General features: G+C 50.1%; 2 protein-coding genes across 2 annotated transcripts in view; both read left to right on the top strand.

The window, feature by feature from the left end:
- Positions 1-5,349, top strand: part of PIDD1 (p53-induced death domain protein 1) — a 32,625-nt gene extending 27,276 nt beyond the window's left edge. The window contains exon 18 of the mRNA XM_035895277.1: positions 5,305-5,349. The gene's annotated coding sequence lies outside the window, so the exon portion shown is untranslated. The remainder of the gene's footprint in view (positions 1-5,304) is intronic.
- Positions 5,350-10,008: 4,659 nt separating this feature from the next.
- Positions 10,009-15,058, top strand: part of SLC25A22 (solute carrier family 25 member 22) — a 43,712-nt gene continuing 38,662 nt past the window's right edge. The window contains exon 1 of the mRNA XM_009639695.2: positions 10,009-10,085. The gene's annotated coding sequence lies outside the window, so the exon portion shown is untranslated. The remainder of the gene's footprint in view (positions 10,086-15,058) is intronic.

Genomic DNA, 15,058 nt, shown 5'->3' on the forward strand with positions numbered 1-15,058 from the left:
CTCCCCCTGGGGGCGGCGGGCTCCCCTGGCCCCCCATGTACCCCCCTCACCTCGGGGGATGCAGGTTCCCCTGGTCCCCCACTTTCCCCCCCTCACCCCAGGGGTTGTAACCCCTCCTGGCCCCCCACCTGCTCCCCTCACCCTGGGACGTGCCGGTCCCCCCTCCCTCCCCTCATCCCAGGGCGTGGGAGTCCCTCTGCCCAAATTTGAGGCCGGAGGTGCAGGAGCCCGCGTGTCAAAGCCGAGCCTGGGGGAGATGGCCCCGTGCTCCCCGCGGTGCTGGGGTTGCCCTTGCGGGGCGTTGGGGGCTGTAGCAGCGTCGCCCTTCCTCTCCCTGCCCACGCCGGGGAAATTGCGGGTGACACGTGTGCGGTTTCAGCCGTGCCCTTTACTGCCTCGGAGCTGCTGGTTTTAATATCAAAAGCGATTTGCGCGTTTCTCCAGGGCTTCTGATTTCGGGAGTGATTTGTAGGATTGTAGCCTCTGGTCTCAGGGCAGGGTCCTGCATGTAGAGCTCCTTCCAGGCTCTCCTAAGCCAGATCTGCGCCTCTTTGAGGTAGGTCAAGGTTATTGTGCTCTTCCTTCCCGTGGATGGGGCGCGTGGAAAAGTGGACAGGCTGTGGGATTTCCTCAAGGTCACTCTGGGAGTTGGACCCCAAGCATCCTCTCCTCTCTTGCTGCACCCTCCGGAGCTGCTGGGCTCCTGCTGGGTGAGGGTGCAGTTGTGGAAATTGGATTTTCCAGTGCCCCGGGCCTCTCTCCTGCAGGGCTTCTCAGCTTGTAGTTTCTACACCTTGCCAGGCTGTCAAGACTAGCAAACGTCAGAGCAGGATCCCAGCTATATTTATTTGGCCTAATATCTTTATGTGTTAGGTGTTCACAGTTAAAGACTGGGTGTTTTTACCATAGCACATTCGTCTCCAAGAGTCTCGCTGCCGTTAGGATCTGACCTCTCATGGCGTGGCTGCTGCTGTTGGGGTTGTATCTATCTGCAGTGATTTTGATCACTGCAAGTCACTGTGACTTTGCCTCTCAAGAACTCACTTCTTGGCAATGGCAGGCAAAAGGCAATTGAACCAGAGTGGTACTCGGCTGATAAGGATGCAGCGAGTGGGACTCAGATGGCCCCTTTGAATGTCTTGCCTGTAGGATTTTTAACTGTGTGCTACTACTTCTTGTCATTCATATAGGTACAATTTTTCTCCTGGTGCTGTGCCCTTGGGCTCATTTGTTCACTGAGTGCCTGTCGTAGTAAGGAGCGTTACGTTTTGAGGGCGATGGTGATTGGTGTCAGAGATGGATGGCCGAGTTGGAACAAGGAGCAAATCTGTGTCGTAAATTGGAGCCTGGCACTGCTCTGAAGGAAAGTCTGCAGTCTTGTTTGATGCCCAGCAATCTTGTTAATGTCTTACTAAGATGCCAGGGCCCTAGAAGATCCTCCTGCTGCCGTTTTAAGAAGGGTAGTGTGCTGTATTAAGTTACTAGGAGGTAGAAATCACTGACAGCCTGTCAGGGCCATTGGCTCCCCTTTTTCTGCCAAGATTTGAATTAGTGGGCCAGACAGGGAGAAATATCTGCCTGGCTGGCCAGGGTGACAGCAGCACGTATGTGTGGAAGCAGCCCCCCTGCTTGCTTGTGCATCATGTTTTGTCTTGTAGGTCTCTAGCAGGGCAAAGGTGTGATGGAGAGAAGGGACCGAGGTGCAGAGCTGGGGTTTGGTGTGTCTCGAAGCCTGGCAGCTGTGAGGATTTGGAGCTGTGCTCTGATGAGGGTGTTATAATGGGGAAAGTCTCACTTAAGAGCTATAAGCATTTCATGTGCCTATAGAGTTGTTCTTGCGTAACTGTTGTCATGCCGAGAATTGTGAAAGAGTAGGAGGGAGAGATTTTCTAGAGTAGGGCAGCAGCGTTTTTAGGTGGGAAAACATTGTGCTGTGTTTAGCTAGAGTAAAACACATCTAGATCCAGCATCCCTGACCAGCAGCCCAGTTTTGCAGATTCCCCTAAGAACAGCTTTTCCATGAGGGGTAAAGCCTGATCTAGGGAACACCCTCATTGCAGCGTACGTGATGACTGTGTAATACTGTGAAAATAGTTAATTATCCCTGGAACTCTGGGTTTTATCTGAATAATCTGCAGCCAGGAGGCTGTAAGAGGAGTGACTGATGAGTTGCTGCTTCTCCTTCGGCAAGGAGCGCCTGGCTGTGGTGTAGGGCTTCGTGGTCTCCATCTCCGGTCCTCCAAAGGGCTGGACTTCGGGATTGCTGCTGGGCTGGGAGTTACTTGTTTTACAGATGTTGGCAAACCTCTGGATTCTCTTTCACCCCACTGTGGAAATGAAACGCTCTTGGAGAGCAATTGCCAAATTCACAACAGCTGCTGGAAGGTGGTATGTCCTTGTGAAATTTGGGAGGCGAAAGGCTTGTGTGGTGAGAAGAAAAGTTTACCGCCAGTGAACATAGCTGCGGAGGGACTCGTGTCCCTTGGTGCTGTCTTGCAGCATGTCTGTCTTGTTCCAGCATGATGCTTTCTTTTGCCATTTGATCCCTGAGCTCACTTGGGGGCAGGGAACTGCAAATGTTTTGCACTGCCAACTTTCCAGTGCCAGCAAGATGCCCTGCGCGGGGTGTATCTCTTAATAGGCTGTTTCTATCTGCCTAAAATCATATTGTGCTGCCAGAATGACATAAACAAGCTTTGAACTAGGCCCCAAGGGGGAAGGAAAAGGGGTGGGAAAAATGCAAAATATTTTTGTTCGGTTGTTAGGAGATCCTGCGCTGGGGAGATGATGTGTAACCAAACCAGGTCTGGAATGGCCGGGACAAATGAGTTTCCTTGTGATCCTGAGTGCTGCAGTTCATGTGTGTTATGGTGGGATGCTGATGTCCCATGAAGGGAGTTTCTGCAGTTCCCCCTTTTCTAGGCTATTTCAGAACAGAGAGGCATTTCTCCTACACCTGCCTTGTTCCTGGCTGTCCTTCTTCAGAGTGTATTTTTTCCCCTGTTGTTTTTGTTTGCTTGTTTGTTTTGTTTTGTTTTTCTCCAGAATGAAGTTTCTACGCAGCTGCTGGCAGGTCAGCAATGTCCCAGAGCTGTGCACGTTGGCCCTTGACTAGAGTAAGTTGATGTAGCTCTGGCAGAGGCAGCCAAGAAAATTTGGTTTGCACCAGCTGAGGTTGGGCCATCACGTGGGAGCCCTCAAGCTACAGGAAGAGCCTGGGCACACAACCTCTTTAGCCTGTCACTTACAAGTTTGTTAATGTCCTGTTAGGCTTCCAGTTGGACATACTTTATCTCCCAGCTGCATCTCCACCTCTGCTTAAATCTGCAATACTGTGTAAGGACCAGTGCCCGCACTGCTCCTTCAACAGCAGCAGTGCAGGATGGGGAAGGATCTGCTCGGTCACAGCATCCTGCCTTCTGCTACTGTAGGTACATAAGGACTGGTTATTATTCCTTTTATGTATGTGTATGTGTTTACCTAAATCCTTAACTGTGCTTTCAGGAAATGCAGAAGCCTGCTTTGATGGCCATGATTGCACATTTGGGCTTTCTTAGAAGTATCCAAACATCTGCACTACCAGAAAGTTAGGAGAGGCAGAATTATCAATTACTTATCATGGCAAATGGGCTATGGATGCTGCCTGTGCGAGCCAGTGCATTGCTTTTATTTTTCACTCTTGAACATATCGTACATGTTGGGGTACTGATGGATGAAAAGCTAGATATGAGCCGTCAGTGCACTGGCAGCCCAGAAGGCCAACTGTACCCTGGGCCGCATTAAGAGGAGTGTGGCCAGCGTCGAGGGAGGTGATTCTGCCCCTCTGCTCTGCTCTGGGGAGACCTCCCCTGGAGCGCTGCGTCCAGCTCTGGAGCCCTCAGCACACGAAGGATATGGACCTGTTGGAGGGGGTCCAGAGGAGGGCTACTAAAATGATCCGAGGGCTGGAGCCCCTCTCCTAGGAGGACAGGCTGAGAGAGTTGGGGTGGTTCAGCCTGGAGAAGAGAAGGCTCTGGGGAGATCTGATTGTGGCCGTTCAGGGCTTAAAGGGAAGGATGGGGACAATCTTTTTAGCAGGGCCAGCTGTGCCAGGACAAGGGGGGACGGTTTTAAACTAAACCAGGGTAGGTTTAGACTGGATCTAAGGAAGAAATTCTTTACACTGAGGGTGGTGAAACCCTGGCAGGGGTTGCCCAGAGAGGTGGTGGAGGCCCCATCCCTAAGAACATTCCAGACCAGGTTGGATGGGGCTGTGAGCAACCTGATCTGGTTGCAGTGTCCCTAGAAGAGACCTCTAGGGGTCTCTTCCAACCCAAAACATTCTATGATTCTATGTTTCATTGTGTATTTCTTACAAATGGCTGCATGAGCTCTACCCTTGCTGGAGCCAGTTGCCTCGTCTGTTTGCAGTGAGACAGCGGGACGTGACTGCAAGCACCTCCTCTTCTCCTCTGCTGAAGAGGTGCCTGAGGTCTGACAGGACAGTGTGTTTTGGCTTCCCTCGCACTGTGATTTGATGAAGTCTTCCTTCTTCTGCAAAGGCTGAGTCCTCTGGCCTGTGCCTGATTGGAGTGGGGACTGTTGTTTGGCCATATCCAGCTAACAGCACGGCGGGTTGCTAGAGCTGATGCTGTGTTGCTCCAGCTAATCCTAACAGCAGATAAATAATTTTTTTGCTGTCCTTTTCTGTTTGCCTTCCAGCACAAAGACAGAGGGAAGATGGAGGTGGATTGAGCTGTCTGATGCAAAACTGGGTGTTTCTTTAACCTTGCAGTATTGATTGCTGGGTAGTTCCAGTTGTGAAGATAAAGTACAGGGGGTACAAAAGCTGTAGAAAGCAAGGCAAAACCCCAGACAAACCCAGTGAAAAGACCTTGTCACTCTGGGTGGTTTGGATTTCTGTCTGGCGGTTTCCTCTTAGACATCTGCAAATATAAAAGCTTTGAACACTTGCTGTCTTAGGAGGGCTGCCCACATGGAGATTATTTGCTTGGGGAAGGGAAAGGCACCTGGGCAGCAATGCTTGTTCTGTGTTAGGAGAAATGTTTATTTAATTTGTGGGGTCTCTGTTGATCTTGATTTAATGCAGCCTGTGGTGAGCTGCTCATAGGAATGCAGTCTTATGTTTATTTTGTTAAACCTTTTCATAACTGGTTCTTGTTCTCATTTTGGTGGTGCTGTTGTGGGTGGGTGGCTATGCCTTGTCAAAGCTCCTTGTGCCCTGCTCCTTCCTTTGGTGCTGATGCCGGTGTGTGGTTTATCAGGAGAGCTGTCTGGATTTTTTTTTCTTTCCTGGGTCTGCAGCATTTATCCAGAGGCCAGGAGGAGAGAGGTTGATTTTGATCCAGCTGAGTTTCCCAGAAGGGAATTTGAGCAGCTGGAGATGACTGAAGTCCCATCAAAGACTGTGCCTGCCCCACCTGGAATTGGGCTCCATGATTGGGGCTCATGCTCTCGATTTAAAGGCTGTCCCAGCTATGAGGAGCTTCATGGATGAAGTGGGGAGAGGGAAGGAGAAGGAAAACTTACCCTCTCATATAGGACAGCGGTACTGCTGCACTGAGTGCCTGTCTTTGAGGAGGCCATGACTTCACCAAGTCATTTTAGTAGGAGAGAGATGCTGTGCAGGTGAGCTCTTAGTTTGGATCAAGCTAGTCCATTAGCTGTGATCCTTCATTTCTGAATTCAACTGCAGCTTCCAGTGAATCCTTTTTGCTTCGACAGGGGGCTGTGCTGTGTGATGTGAAAGCTCCTAGACCAGGGTGAGCACTGGCTTTGCACGGATAAAGGCATGGAAGGAGGCGATAGCATGTGGTGTGCTTAGTCTGGACCAGCGCATCTGTCATTTCTGTTGTTGCCGAGTCCTGTGTCCTTGTCACTGCAGTGTCTGACCCCTCGCTGCCTTTAATGGGTGTGCTGCCAGGGCAGTTCCCTGTTGCCTGCTGGGTAGGGTAGGATGGAAGCACCTTCTCTAAAGCCACATGCAGACTGGTGCTCTGTTCACTGCTGTGCTCTTTGCTCTGTAATAGTTAGGGATTTATAAAAAAAGAAAAAAGAAGGAAGCATATTTTAGGGACAGGATACATCAGCGGCTAACTGTGAATTTGGGTACTGCTTTCTCTTTTGCCACAGATTCAGAGTACTACCTTGGAGAAGCAGTAAAATGTCTGTCTCTGACCCTGTCCCTTACAATCAAATAGGGACAGCAGCACTTCCAGGGTTTTGCCACTTGTATGCAATGGCAGCTGTTGCAGAAGTTATGATCTGATGTAGTAAATTCTCTCCTCCGGGGTGCTTCATTTTCCTTTTTCATTTTGTGTTGACTTTCTCAAGGATGGGGGTAGCTTCCTTTTCCATGCTTTGAGCTCTTCTCTGTAAGGCAACGCAAGCACTTGTTGGTTCATCTCATCCTTTGAGAGCAGCTGATGTTTATGAAGGCTATTTTCTAAGGGTAGTAGTTCTTTTAAAGGACATGAAACACATTGTGTTGGCCTGACACCCTTCCCCTGAACTGTCCCGCTCACTTTGTTAGCATCTAAATGTGTTCATGACCTGAGCAGCTGTTGTCTTTTTGATGCCGTCCCTCAGAAACTTACAGTGAAGACTCACTGTGCCCCACTCTGGTTCTTCAAAACTAATGGAGAGCTTGAAGGAAATAGCTTGGATACTGAAGTGATAAGTGCTACAGAAATGCCAGACGCTATATAAACAACTAAACTCAGCCCCCGGCCCTTCCTGAAAGAGGGATGATTTGCCGAAATACTTCAACAGATGGTCTGAATTTAGCTTTGGAAAGGGGGGAAGAAATGCCAGGCTGCTGCTGAGCGGTGTGTGGGCGCATGCCCGAGTGCCGTGCGGTGCGCTGCCTGCCAGCACGCTCCTGGGGAGGCTGAGCAGGCTGCTCCTGCAGCCTCTATGTGCTCGGGAGGCATCTGCGTGCTGCTGACTCAGTCTCTGTGGCTCTGCCAGGTCCCTGGAGTGGAGCGAGCTCCCGCTTCCCCTGCGGTGAGGTCTGGCTGTGCCCGTTTGCTGGACTGTTCTGGTGGAGGTGAGCCGTGGCCAGTTTGCAGGGGCAGGGGGTCAGCTTGTGGGGGAGAGGCTGCGGAGGTGCTGTGCAGCTTGTGAGACGTTGCCTGGCACGTGGGTGAGATTGTGGGAAGGCCGTGATGTGATCTGACTCCAGGTTGTCGCTCACACTGGTGCAGTTACCTGGACCTGTGGCAGTGCAGATTGAGGTGGTCTGGAGCTGGAAGCAAACACATCAGCCATAGCAAAGGGCATGTACTGGACACACCTGTGTGTATACGTGAGCTGACAAACTTGTGGTAGCCTGAAAGGCCATAGGATGTGAGAGGGTTTACATGTCATGGTCAGGGACCCTGATGAACTCTGGCAGAGCTGGCTGATGTGGCCAACCTCCCTTCTCCCTTTTAATGCTCTTGCAGGGGAAAGAGAACATGGTTTCCCCAGCTGGTACCAGACCTGGGGTCCTGACGCCAACCGTGGCAGCAGCAGAGTGCTGTACCACCTCTTGTGTGGGCTCTGCCATGGGGCAGGCAGGTTCCCAGGTCAGTAGCTACACCTGGCTCCAATGGGGATCGTGGATTGGGGCCCAGAAGTCCTTGTCCAAGGACTTCTGGAGCAGAGCAGCATGTCTGGTTTCCTGCATTGCCAAACTGTTGTTAGTCTCCCAATGTGCCTGTTACACTGCTCGCTGGCGTGAGAATTCATCGTGTCTAATGCTATTTGCCGTTCCTGCCTTGCACTCTTTGGTGAGACAGTGTTGGTTGGTCATTAAGAGCAGGGCTGTGAAGTGTGCTTCAGGGGTGATTATTTTTTTTTTCGGAAACTTTCTGAAAACAGGTCTAATCTTTAATGCAAGATGAATCGCTTTACTGAGGATGCTTAATGTGTCAGGTAAATTCTTGTGGATACATCTGGCAGGTAGCAGCATTGCACTGCGCATGCGGAGTAGCCAGGTAAGACATTTAATGTCCAGAGAATGACTTTTGAAGTTCAACTTACTGCATTTTTCCCCCCTCGCTCTTTTTACTTTCTTGGGTTACCCATCTCCTTTTGCTCTGTTTAGGTGAGCAGGACTGCATGTTTTTTCATTTGCCTATAGCCTCCTAAATATGTTGTCTCTCTGCTGGGAATGCTTTGCTTGCTTTGCAGCCTGCTGATTCACAGCACCCTGGGTAAGCAGGGAGCTCGTGGATGGATTACGCCACAGGCTCCCGAGCCATCAGGCAGTGGTTGCAGTCCCCTTGATAATTCCCCCGCTTGTCACAGAACACATATGAGTTTCTCTGGAGGAGCTGCTAACCTCTTCAGGAGCAATGTGACCCATGTGGGGCTGCTGACGTGCATTTAGCAAGGAAGTTTTGCTGTAATCTGAACAGCTTTGGCGTAAGCAAACAGCTGAGGTGGGAGGAGAGAAATGCAGTTTGTGATGCGGGAGCAGAGCAGGTACGTTCATGTACACCCACAGCAAAGGGACTGGCAGCAGCAGTGTCCTGTATCACCATTCCTGTGGCTGAGAGGCAAGGAATATTGATCAACATGACATTTAACTGGCTTTTCTTCTAGTGTACTGGGAGCGTTAGTCAGATTCTGCCTTCCACAGTGGGAAGTAATGAGATAAGCTACCTTCCTCGGAAAGGTCTCTACCTGCTGTTGCAAAGTGTTTGGGAGGCTGGGAGATGTCCTTTTGTTATCCTGTCTACTCTCTGTGTCTGGTCTCTTGTACAAAAGGCACCTGAAATACAGGCTTGGCTCTAGCGAGCAGCTGAGCTTGCAGCCTGTACTCCAGTGTTTGCATGCTTGTGTGGTGGGTCCTGCTTGATGCTTCTCTGTCGCCTTGCCTTAGGTGGAGCCCAGCTCCTAACTCCAGAGGGTGACACAGGAGGGTTTATGTCCTTTCAGACCCTGGGGTCCTGTTTCATTAACCTACAGTATTTTAGCATTGGCACCCATGTTGGTTGCTGGCTCTCTCAGGCCACTGTGACTTTGCTACAGGGGCACGGTGTGGGGTTTGCTGGATGCATTGCTGTTCCAGCCAGGCTCACACAATCCTTCTTCAGGACTCCAAGTAACAGCTATCAATTGATGTATAGCCCTGCAAGGCTCTGGATTTCTAGGCCTTTTAAAGCATTTTGTTCAGGGCCCAACAGACCTTATCTCCCAGGCTTCCTTGTAGGGATTTGTGTTCTATTTTATTGTTGTTTATTGGTTGTTTTTCCAGTGCCCACAGCAGTCAGGCTGCTGCTGAGAGGGGCAGCCTTGCTTCTCACTCCTGCCTCTTTCTTTTTTGTGCTGGCAGAAGTGTTTGTGTGTTCACAGCTACGCACTGACCTGGGAGTAGGCCTGGTCTGAAATGAGTTCCTCTAGTTGTCGGGGAAAGGAAGAGCTCCCTCCTCTTTGGCAGTAGCCTGAAGTTATGCTGGACTAGAGGTTGAGTAACCACAGCCTCTGCTGGGAAGGAGAATCACGTGGCTTGAGAGATGTACTTTCCAGGGGCTAAAAATCCCTACTATGCTTTCCTTCATGAAAATATTTGCATCTTCTCTGCCAGCACACTGTCAAGACTGCATTGAGCCTGTACCAGTGACTCTTTGTGCAGGACAAACTGCATCGTACCACCCTTCCACAGCCCTGGGTCTCGCCTGCTGCCTCATTGTAGATTCTGCTTTTGAGGGTGAAAGTCAGTGTCATGTCTTTAAAATGCCCTGCAATTCACATGGCATAGTCCTTGCTGCCAGAGAAAGGTGGTTGCTTTTCAGGCCTCCTGGGTATGGCCCTGTGTACCGCCAGATGCATGCAGTGTAGGAAGAAGTGGAAACAGGGGAAAAAAAAAACCCTCATGCTTTTGCTTTGCTCTGGCACAGTCCCCTAGTGTTCACAGGAACAAGCACATGCTTCAGAAAGCGCTGGGTGAGCACGTGTCCTTGGACATGCAAAGAAATACGACTTCCTCTCCTCTTCCTCTTCCTCTCCCTCCCTTGCATGCCAGGAGGTGGTGGCAGTGCCTAGCAGATACCCTTAGTGTGAGCACAGCTGATGCCAAGGAAGGCTTCTCTGCAGAGGTGAGGGATCTGTTACACTTGGGCTGGGGAGACAGGAGGGTCCTCTCCAAGGGTATCTGAACCTTGCTGGGATTGTGTGTCTCTTTTCTGCTGTCCTTTTGCTTCTCCCTGACACAGTCTGTCCCTTCCCCTTCCCGTTTATGAAGGCTCTGTTCCTATTTTGATGTGGGAGGTGAACCCTGTCCTGCTGTGAGTACAGCTTCCGTGCGCTGCCTCTCCAGCCGAGCTGTCCCTGGCTGATTTTGGGAACGTGGAGGAGACAGGTCTGCGTCAGGAGCACCACATGGCAGGATGCTGGGTGACTTGCAGACCCTGGTGCTGCTCTGTAGCTGGAGGCTGCCGGTGCCACATGGTCCCTGCGGGAAAGGGACCCCTGCAGGGTCTTAGGCTCACGGTCCCAAAGCAGCAGGGTGTCATCCCTAGGCTTGCAATGTGCCCTGGGTCATGGAGGTAGGAGGGGACAAACCAGCTGGCCCTTTGGAGAGGGGATCCCGTGTCTATCATTGCACCAAGGGCTGGGTGAACAAGCAAGGCTTTTTGCATGTTAACCAGGCAGCTGGGTTGAGTGAGCTGTAGGGTGCAAGCCACAGTGGTCCTATGCTTCTCCTCTGAAAGCCTTGTCAAGGCAAGTACTTTCCGCTCTCATACAGCTATTATGAAAGAGCCTGGGTTTGCTGCGCCCTTCTCTCCCTTTGCCCTCAGGGCACGCTGGGCTTGTTTGAATTAATGTAATTAGCACATGCCTTATTAGCTCACTAAGGCATAAAGAACTCATGTATATTTGTAGCCAGGTTAAGCAGCCCTTATTAATTTAATAACCGTGTCCTCAGTGCACGGCAACAGTTAATCGCTGGTGGTGACTCAGGATCAGCCAGTATGGAGGGAATCTGGGCAAGGTGTATATGTGTGCGGTTCTCTTTTATTGTGTTGTATTTTTATTAATGAGCAGAGCTGTGAAGGGAATTAGCAGCAGGCGCAGTAGACAGAAGGAAGCTTTCAGTGCAGGTCTGCTAAACAGCCAGCCCTGGATTTTTCCTATGCTCTACGCTGCCTGTAGAAAAGGATCTATAGAATGAATCAGTGTGATATGGCATAGACCGGGAGGCAGAATTACACAGAAATAAACTTCAGCAACCCGTGCTTGAACTCTGCTCCAATCGGGTTATGAACTAGGTACTGATAATAATTTTGCTTCGTTGTCTACCCTGTTTCCCCTCGGTGAATCCTGGGGCAGAGGAAGTGGCTGGTGTATTCTGGCGCTGCTTATAGCTGAGGCTGCAAAAGGGCAAGGTGTTTGTGAAAGGACAAGAAGTAGTTGCAAGTGTTTTCATTCTCTGCAGCGCTATGGTCCTCAGTGCCTTTTGCTGGTCTGGGTCTTGCTACGCACAGAGCTTAGCTAGGTCCCCTCGGATGTTGCCAGGGTGCTTGCCACCAGGTTGGTTTTTTGGCTTTTGGTTTTTTTTTTTTTTTTTCAGAAGATGCAGATTATGGGGGTGAATTCCAGCTCATGCTTCACCACCCTGGAATGATGCAGTCTGTGAGTCCAGGACAGTGGCACGTGTCTCTTTTTCCTGTAGTCCTGCACGTGGAATAGTAAGGTCCTGCAGTGCTTCTAAAACCAGTGACTTAAGCATTTTTGGGGGCTCCTTTCAGCCAGTATCATTACATGTGCAAAGGAGGCTTCCCGCATTTCTTCTCTACCTTCCCACAATATTCACAGGTCATGCTCTTTGCGGTCAATGTGAGCTGGAAGGAGGAGCAGAAAGAGTGGTGCTGGAAAGCAGTTGATATGCTGTGTCTTGGTCAAGTTTTCTGTAAGCAGCTATCGGAGTGAGATGCAGGTATCTTGCCTGCTCCGCCTCCCTCTTTTTACTTTTCTCATTTGCTGTTTCTCCCCCTTGCCAAGTAAGCTTGGGCTGTCAAGGCCTGAACTGTTCCCGGTCATCATGAACTTGTGCAGGAGCATCATTGAGAAGATGAGGCTGTTACAGGCAAACGAGCAAGGAAACCCCATGAAATTGGACAGAAGTGTGTATGCTCTTGTAATAATGTGCCCTGTCGCTGCAGCTGGCGGGGGACCTAGTCCCCAGGCTCCAGCAGAGAGCTCATCTGGCTTGCATCTGCTGAGGACCTGGACCTCCTGGGAGGCATGGTAGGAAAAGAAGTATCTGTGAGATCTCCATGGAGTGACAGGGGATGCACATGAATCTGTCTGCAGCAGGTTGGAGCAGATCAATTCATTTCTCCTTCCTTAGGGCCTGTGCCTGGGACAGCTCAATGCTTGGATGAAGGTACCCAAGTGGTTAGTGGGGTGAGGATCTGTGATGGTATACATTGTACTGGTGGTATGGAGGTACCCATGTGCAGCTCCTAATGGGTGCATTGTAGAGGAAAAAAATAATAATAAATGCAGAAGTCTGCGGGAAGCAAAATGATTGCTGGGTACCTCAAATGCTGGCCAGAGGTGGTGATTTCTGCTCTCTCTCTCTCCCCCCCCCCTTTTTTTTTTCTTCCTTTTCTCTGTTTCAGGGGCAGGAAGGGGCAGTGCTTGGCTCGGTGGGTAGGAGGCTTTCTGTGCAGAGCAGCCTGCTGGCTCATAGCTGTGGGCCTCTTGGTACACACTGGGACAGGGAGCATTTTCCAGGCCAGCTTTTCTAGCCAGTCAGGAATTTTTTCCCCTTCTCTCTTCCCTCTGACTGTTCGCTGGGTTGGATGAGTTTGGAGAAGGAAGGAGCAGCCTTGACCTGGTGGGATTTAACCCAACAGCTCCATTGGTCTTCCCACATGCTGTGCTGTGGTAGCAGCCATGTGTTAGAGCCGGCTCAGCAGGCCCCTTGCTGGCTGCTGGGTTGGAAGGGACGGAGTTAATTTATAGCCCTGGAGTAGCTGAAGTTGGGGCTATTTCTGGCACATGTCTTGTTCAACATCTGCCTGACGGAACCCAATGTAGGGGAAACAAACTTGATTTGTGGGTTGTTTTTCTTTCTTCTTAAAAGAAGGACAGTCTATTTTCCCTCTCTTTCAAGGAGAAAAAGCCTTTTGTAGGACTGTGTGCAGTGTTCTGAGAAAAAACATACTCATCTTGTGACATGAAGGTGGGGGTCATCCATAACAGCTGGTCCTTGGCGCAGCTGCCACCAAGTTGCCTGACCTGCGAGCCATCATCAGGGTCCTAAAAGCCTTGAATTGCATCATGTCCATCCTGTGTGCCCCATGCTAGCCCCAAGGCAGGACTGCCTGCTCTCAGAAGGGGGTCAGCAGCAGTCACAGCACTTACCTGCGCTGTCAGTCCTTCCCCTCTGCAGCCTTGAGTTTGACCACAGCGAGCCGACACTGTTCCAGGAGGATGCACTTCAAGGCATCGAACAGGAGCAGCTCTGTGGAAGTTTCGGTGTTGCTCTGATGAAGCACTGCTGCAATTTGGCCTGAAAAGATGCTTATTCCTCCCAGCAGGGCCACTGGCACCCATTTCTTTCAGAGGAGGTCAGTCTGCTGAGAGCCAGGAGCCCTGGTTTTGTTGCTGGTGGGGAATGAATGGTCCCTTTCATGCCCCAGGACCTCAGCTCAGTGCTTTGCCTCATTCCTACTGAGTGAGCTAGAATCCAACCCTTGCTTTCCCTTGGACTTCTCGATTGGTTGTTTTTAATTACTGCTTTGTACATGGGGATTATTTTAAATTGAGAGGGGAAACCTTTTTTCTACTCTGTCAGTCTCTTGGCAGAGCACCTGAGTGAGGGATTTGCACCATTTAGTTTATCAGTGGCAAGTCCCTCCAGATCAAGGGATTGGTCTGTCCGTCACCTTCAGCCTTTTCTTGACCACCACAGATTATTGAAGAGGAAATGCTCTATGTAAGCTCTTGTTTGTTTTCCCAGCTCTGTCTCCCATCTGCCGGACTCCCAACTTCTTGGCAAAGCCGTCCTCTTTCTCCAGCTAATGCTGCATGTCTCTGAAGCTGTAATTTCATAAAAACTGATATGGAGAAGTGATCCAGAGGAAGATGGGTTTAAAAATAATTAGAATCACACCAGTTCAATGCCTGACTACACGATTTCTCACGTGGCACTTGGAAGGAGACATCACTGGCCATAAGCACCCACTTACGTCATCCAAAGATGTCTGAGCTGCAAACTTGCTTGTACACCAGCATGATCATGTGTGGGCAATTTTGCTATATGTCAGTTAGCTTGTGCTTCCGCTATTGGCTCTTCAGCTGCAAAATAATATAGGCCATTATAAACTTAATTTAATTTAAATAATAATTTTATCTAGATCTTGCCATATATATGTACTTCATTGTGTTTGCATATGAATTAGTTGTTCTGTAGCTACTTTTTACAGATCCCTTTGAATTGATGCAGGGACTGCAGGTTTCCACAGACCGAAGGCTGGAGCCCACCGCTATTTTTGAGCAAAATGCTGGGCCTGATTTCTACTGTGGCCATACTCTGACCTCATATCACTACATCACTGAAGATTTTATGATAAGAGATGCATGGAAAGGGTTTTTGGCCCTCTGACTCCTACGCCTCTTGGTCCGTGTTTCTGTAGAAGCCATGGAGAGCCAAGACTGAGTTTGCCTTTGAGCATGAGTAGTTGTCCGTAATTTAGAGGCTTGTTACTTGTGTTGTAAGTGTTCAGAGAAATGAGAGGGGAGCAAGGCTGTAGCATGCCTGATGTGGCATTTGTGCAGAGCAGAGGAGCCAGGTCTCTTGAGACTCATCCAGTAGACCCAATTGCCTTTCTGAGAACTCAGAGGAGGTAGGTTGAGATGGGAAGAGTGCCAACAGCTCCCATGGGTTTCCTTTGCTCCCCTCAGTCTTGCCAGGGGTGCTGTGAGCACTTTTAGACCTGTTGTCTCTTCCTCCTGTGAGGGAAGGCACTGCAGTTACTGCCTTATGAGAGTGTTTTAATATGTTGCCCTCCTATGGAGCAGGACTCTGCTGTGTGTTCTCAGTGAGGTGACTGCAAAC

Source organism: Egretta garzetta, unplaced genomic scaffold, assembly GCF_000687185.1.
Source record: "Egretta garzetta isolate BGI_Z169 unplaced genomic scaffold, ASM68718v1 scaffold650, whole genome shotgun sequence".
Taxonomy (NCBI): Eukaryota; Metazoa; Chordata; class Aves; order Pelecaniformes; family Ardeidae; genus Egretta; species Egretta garzetta.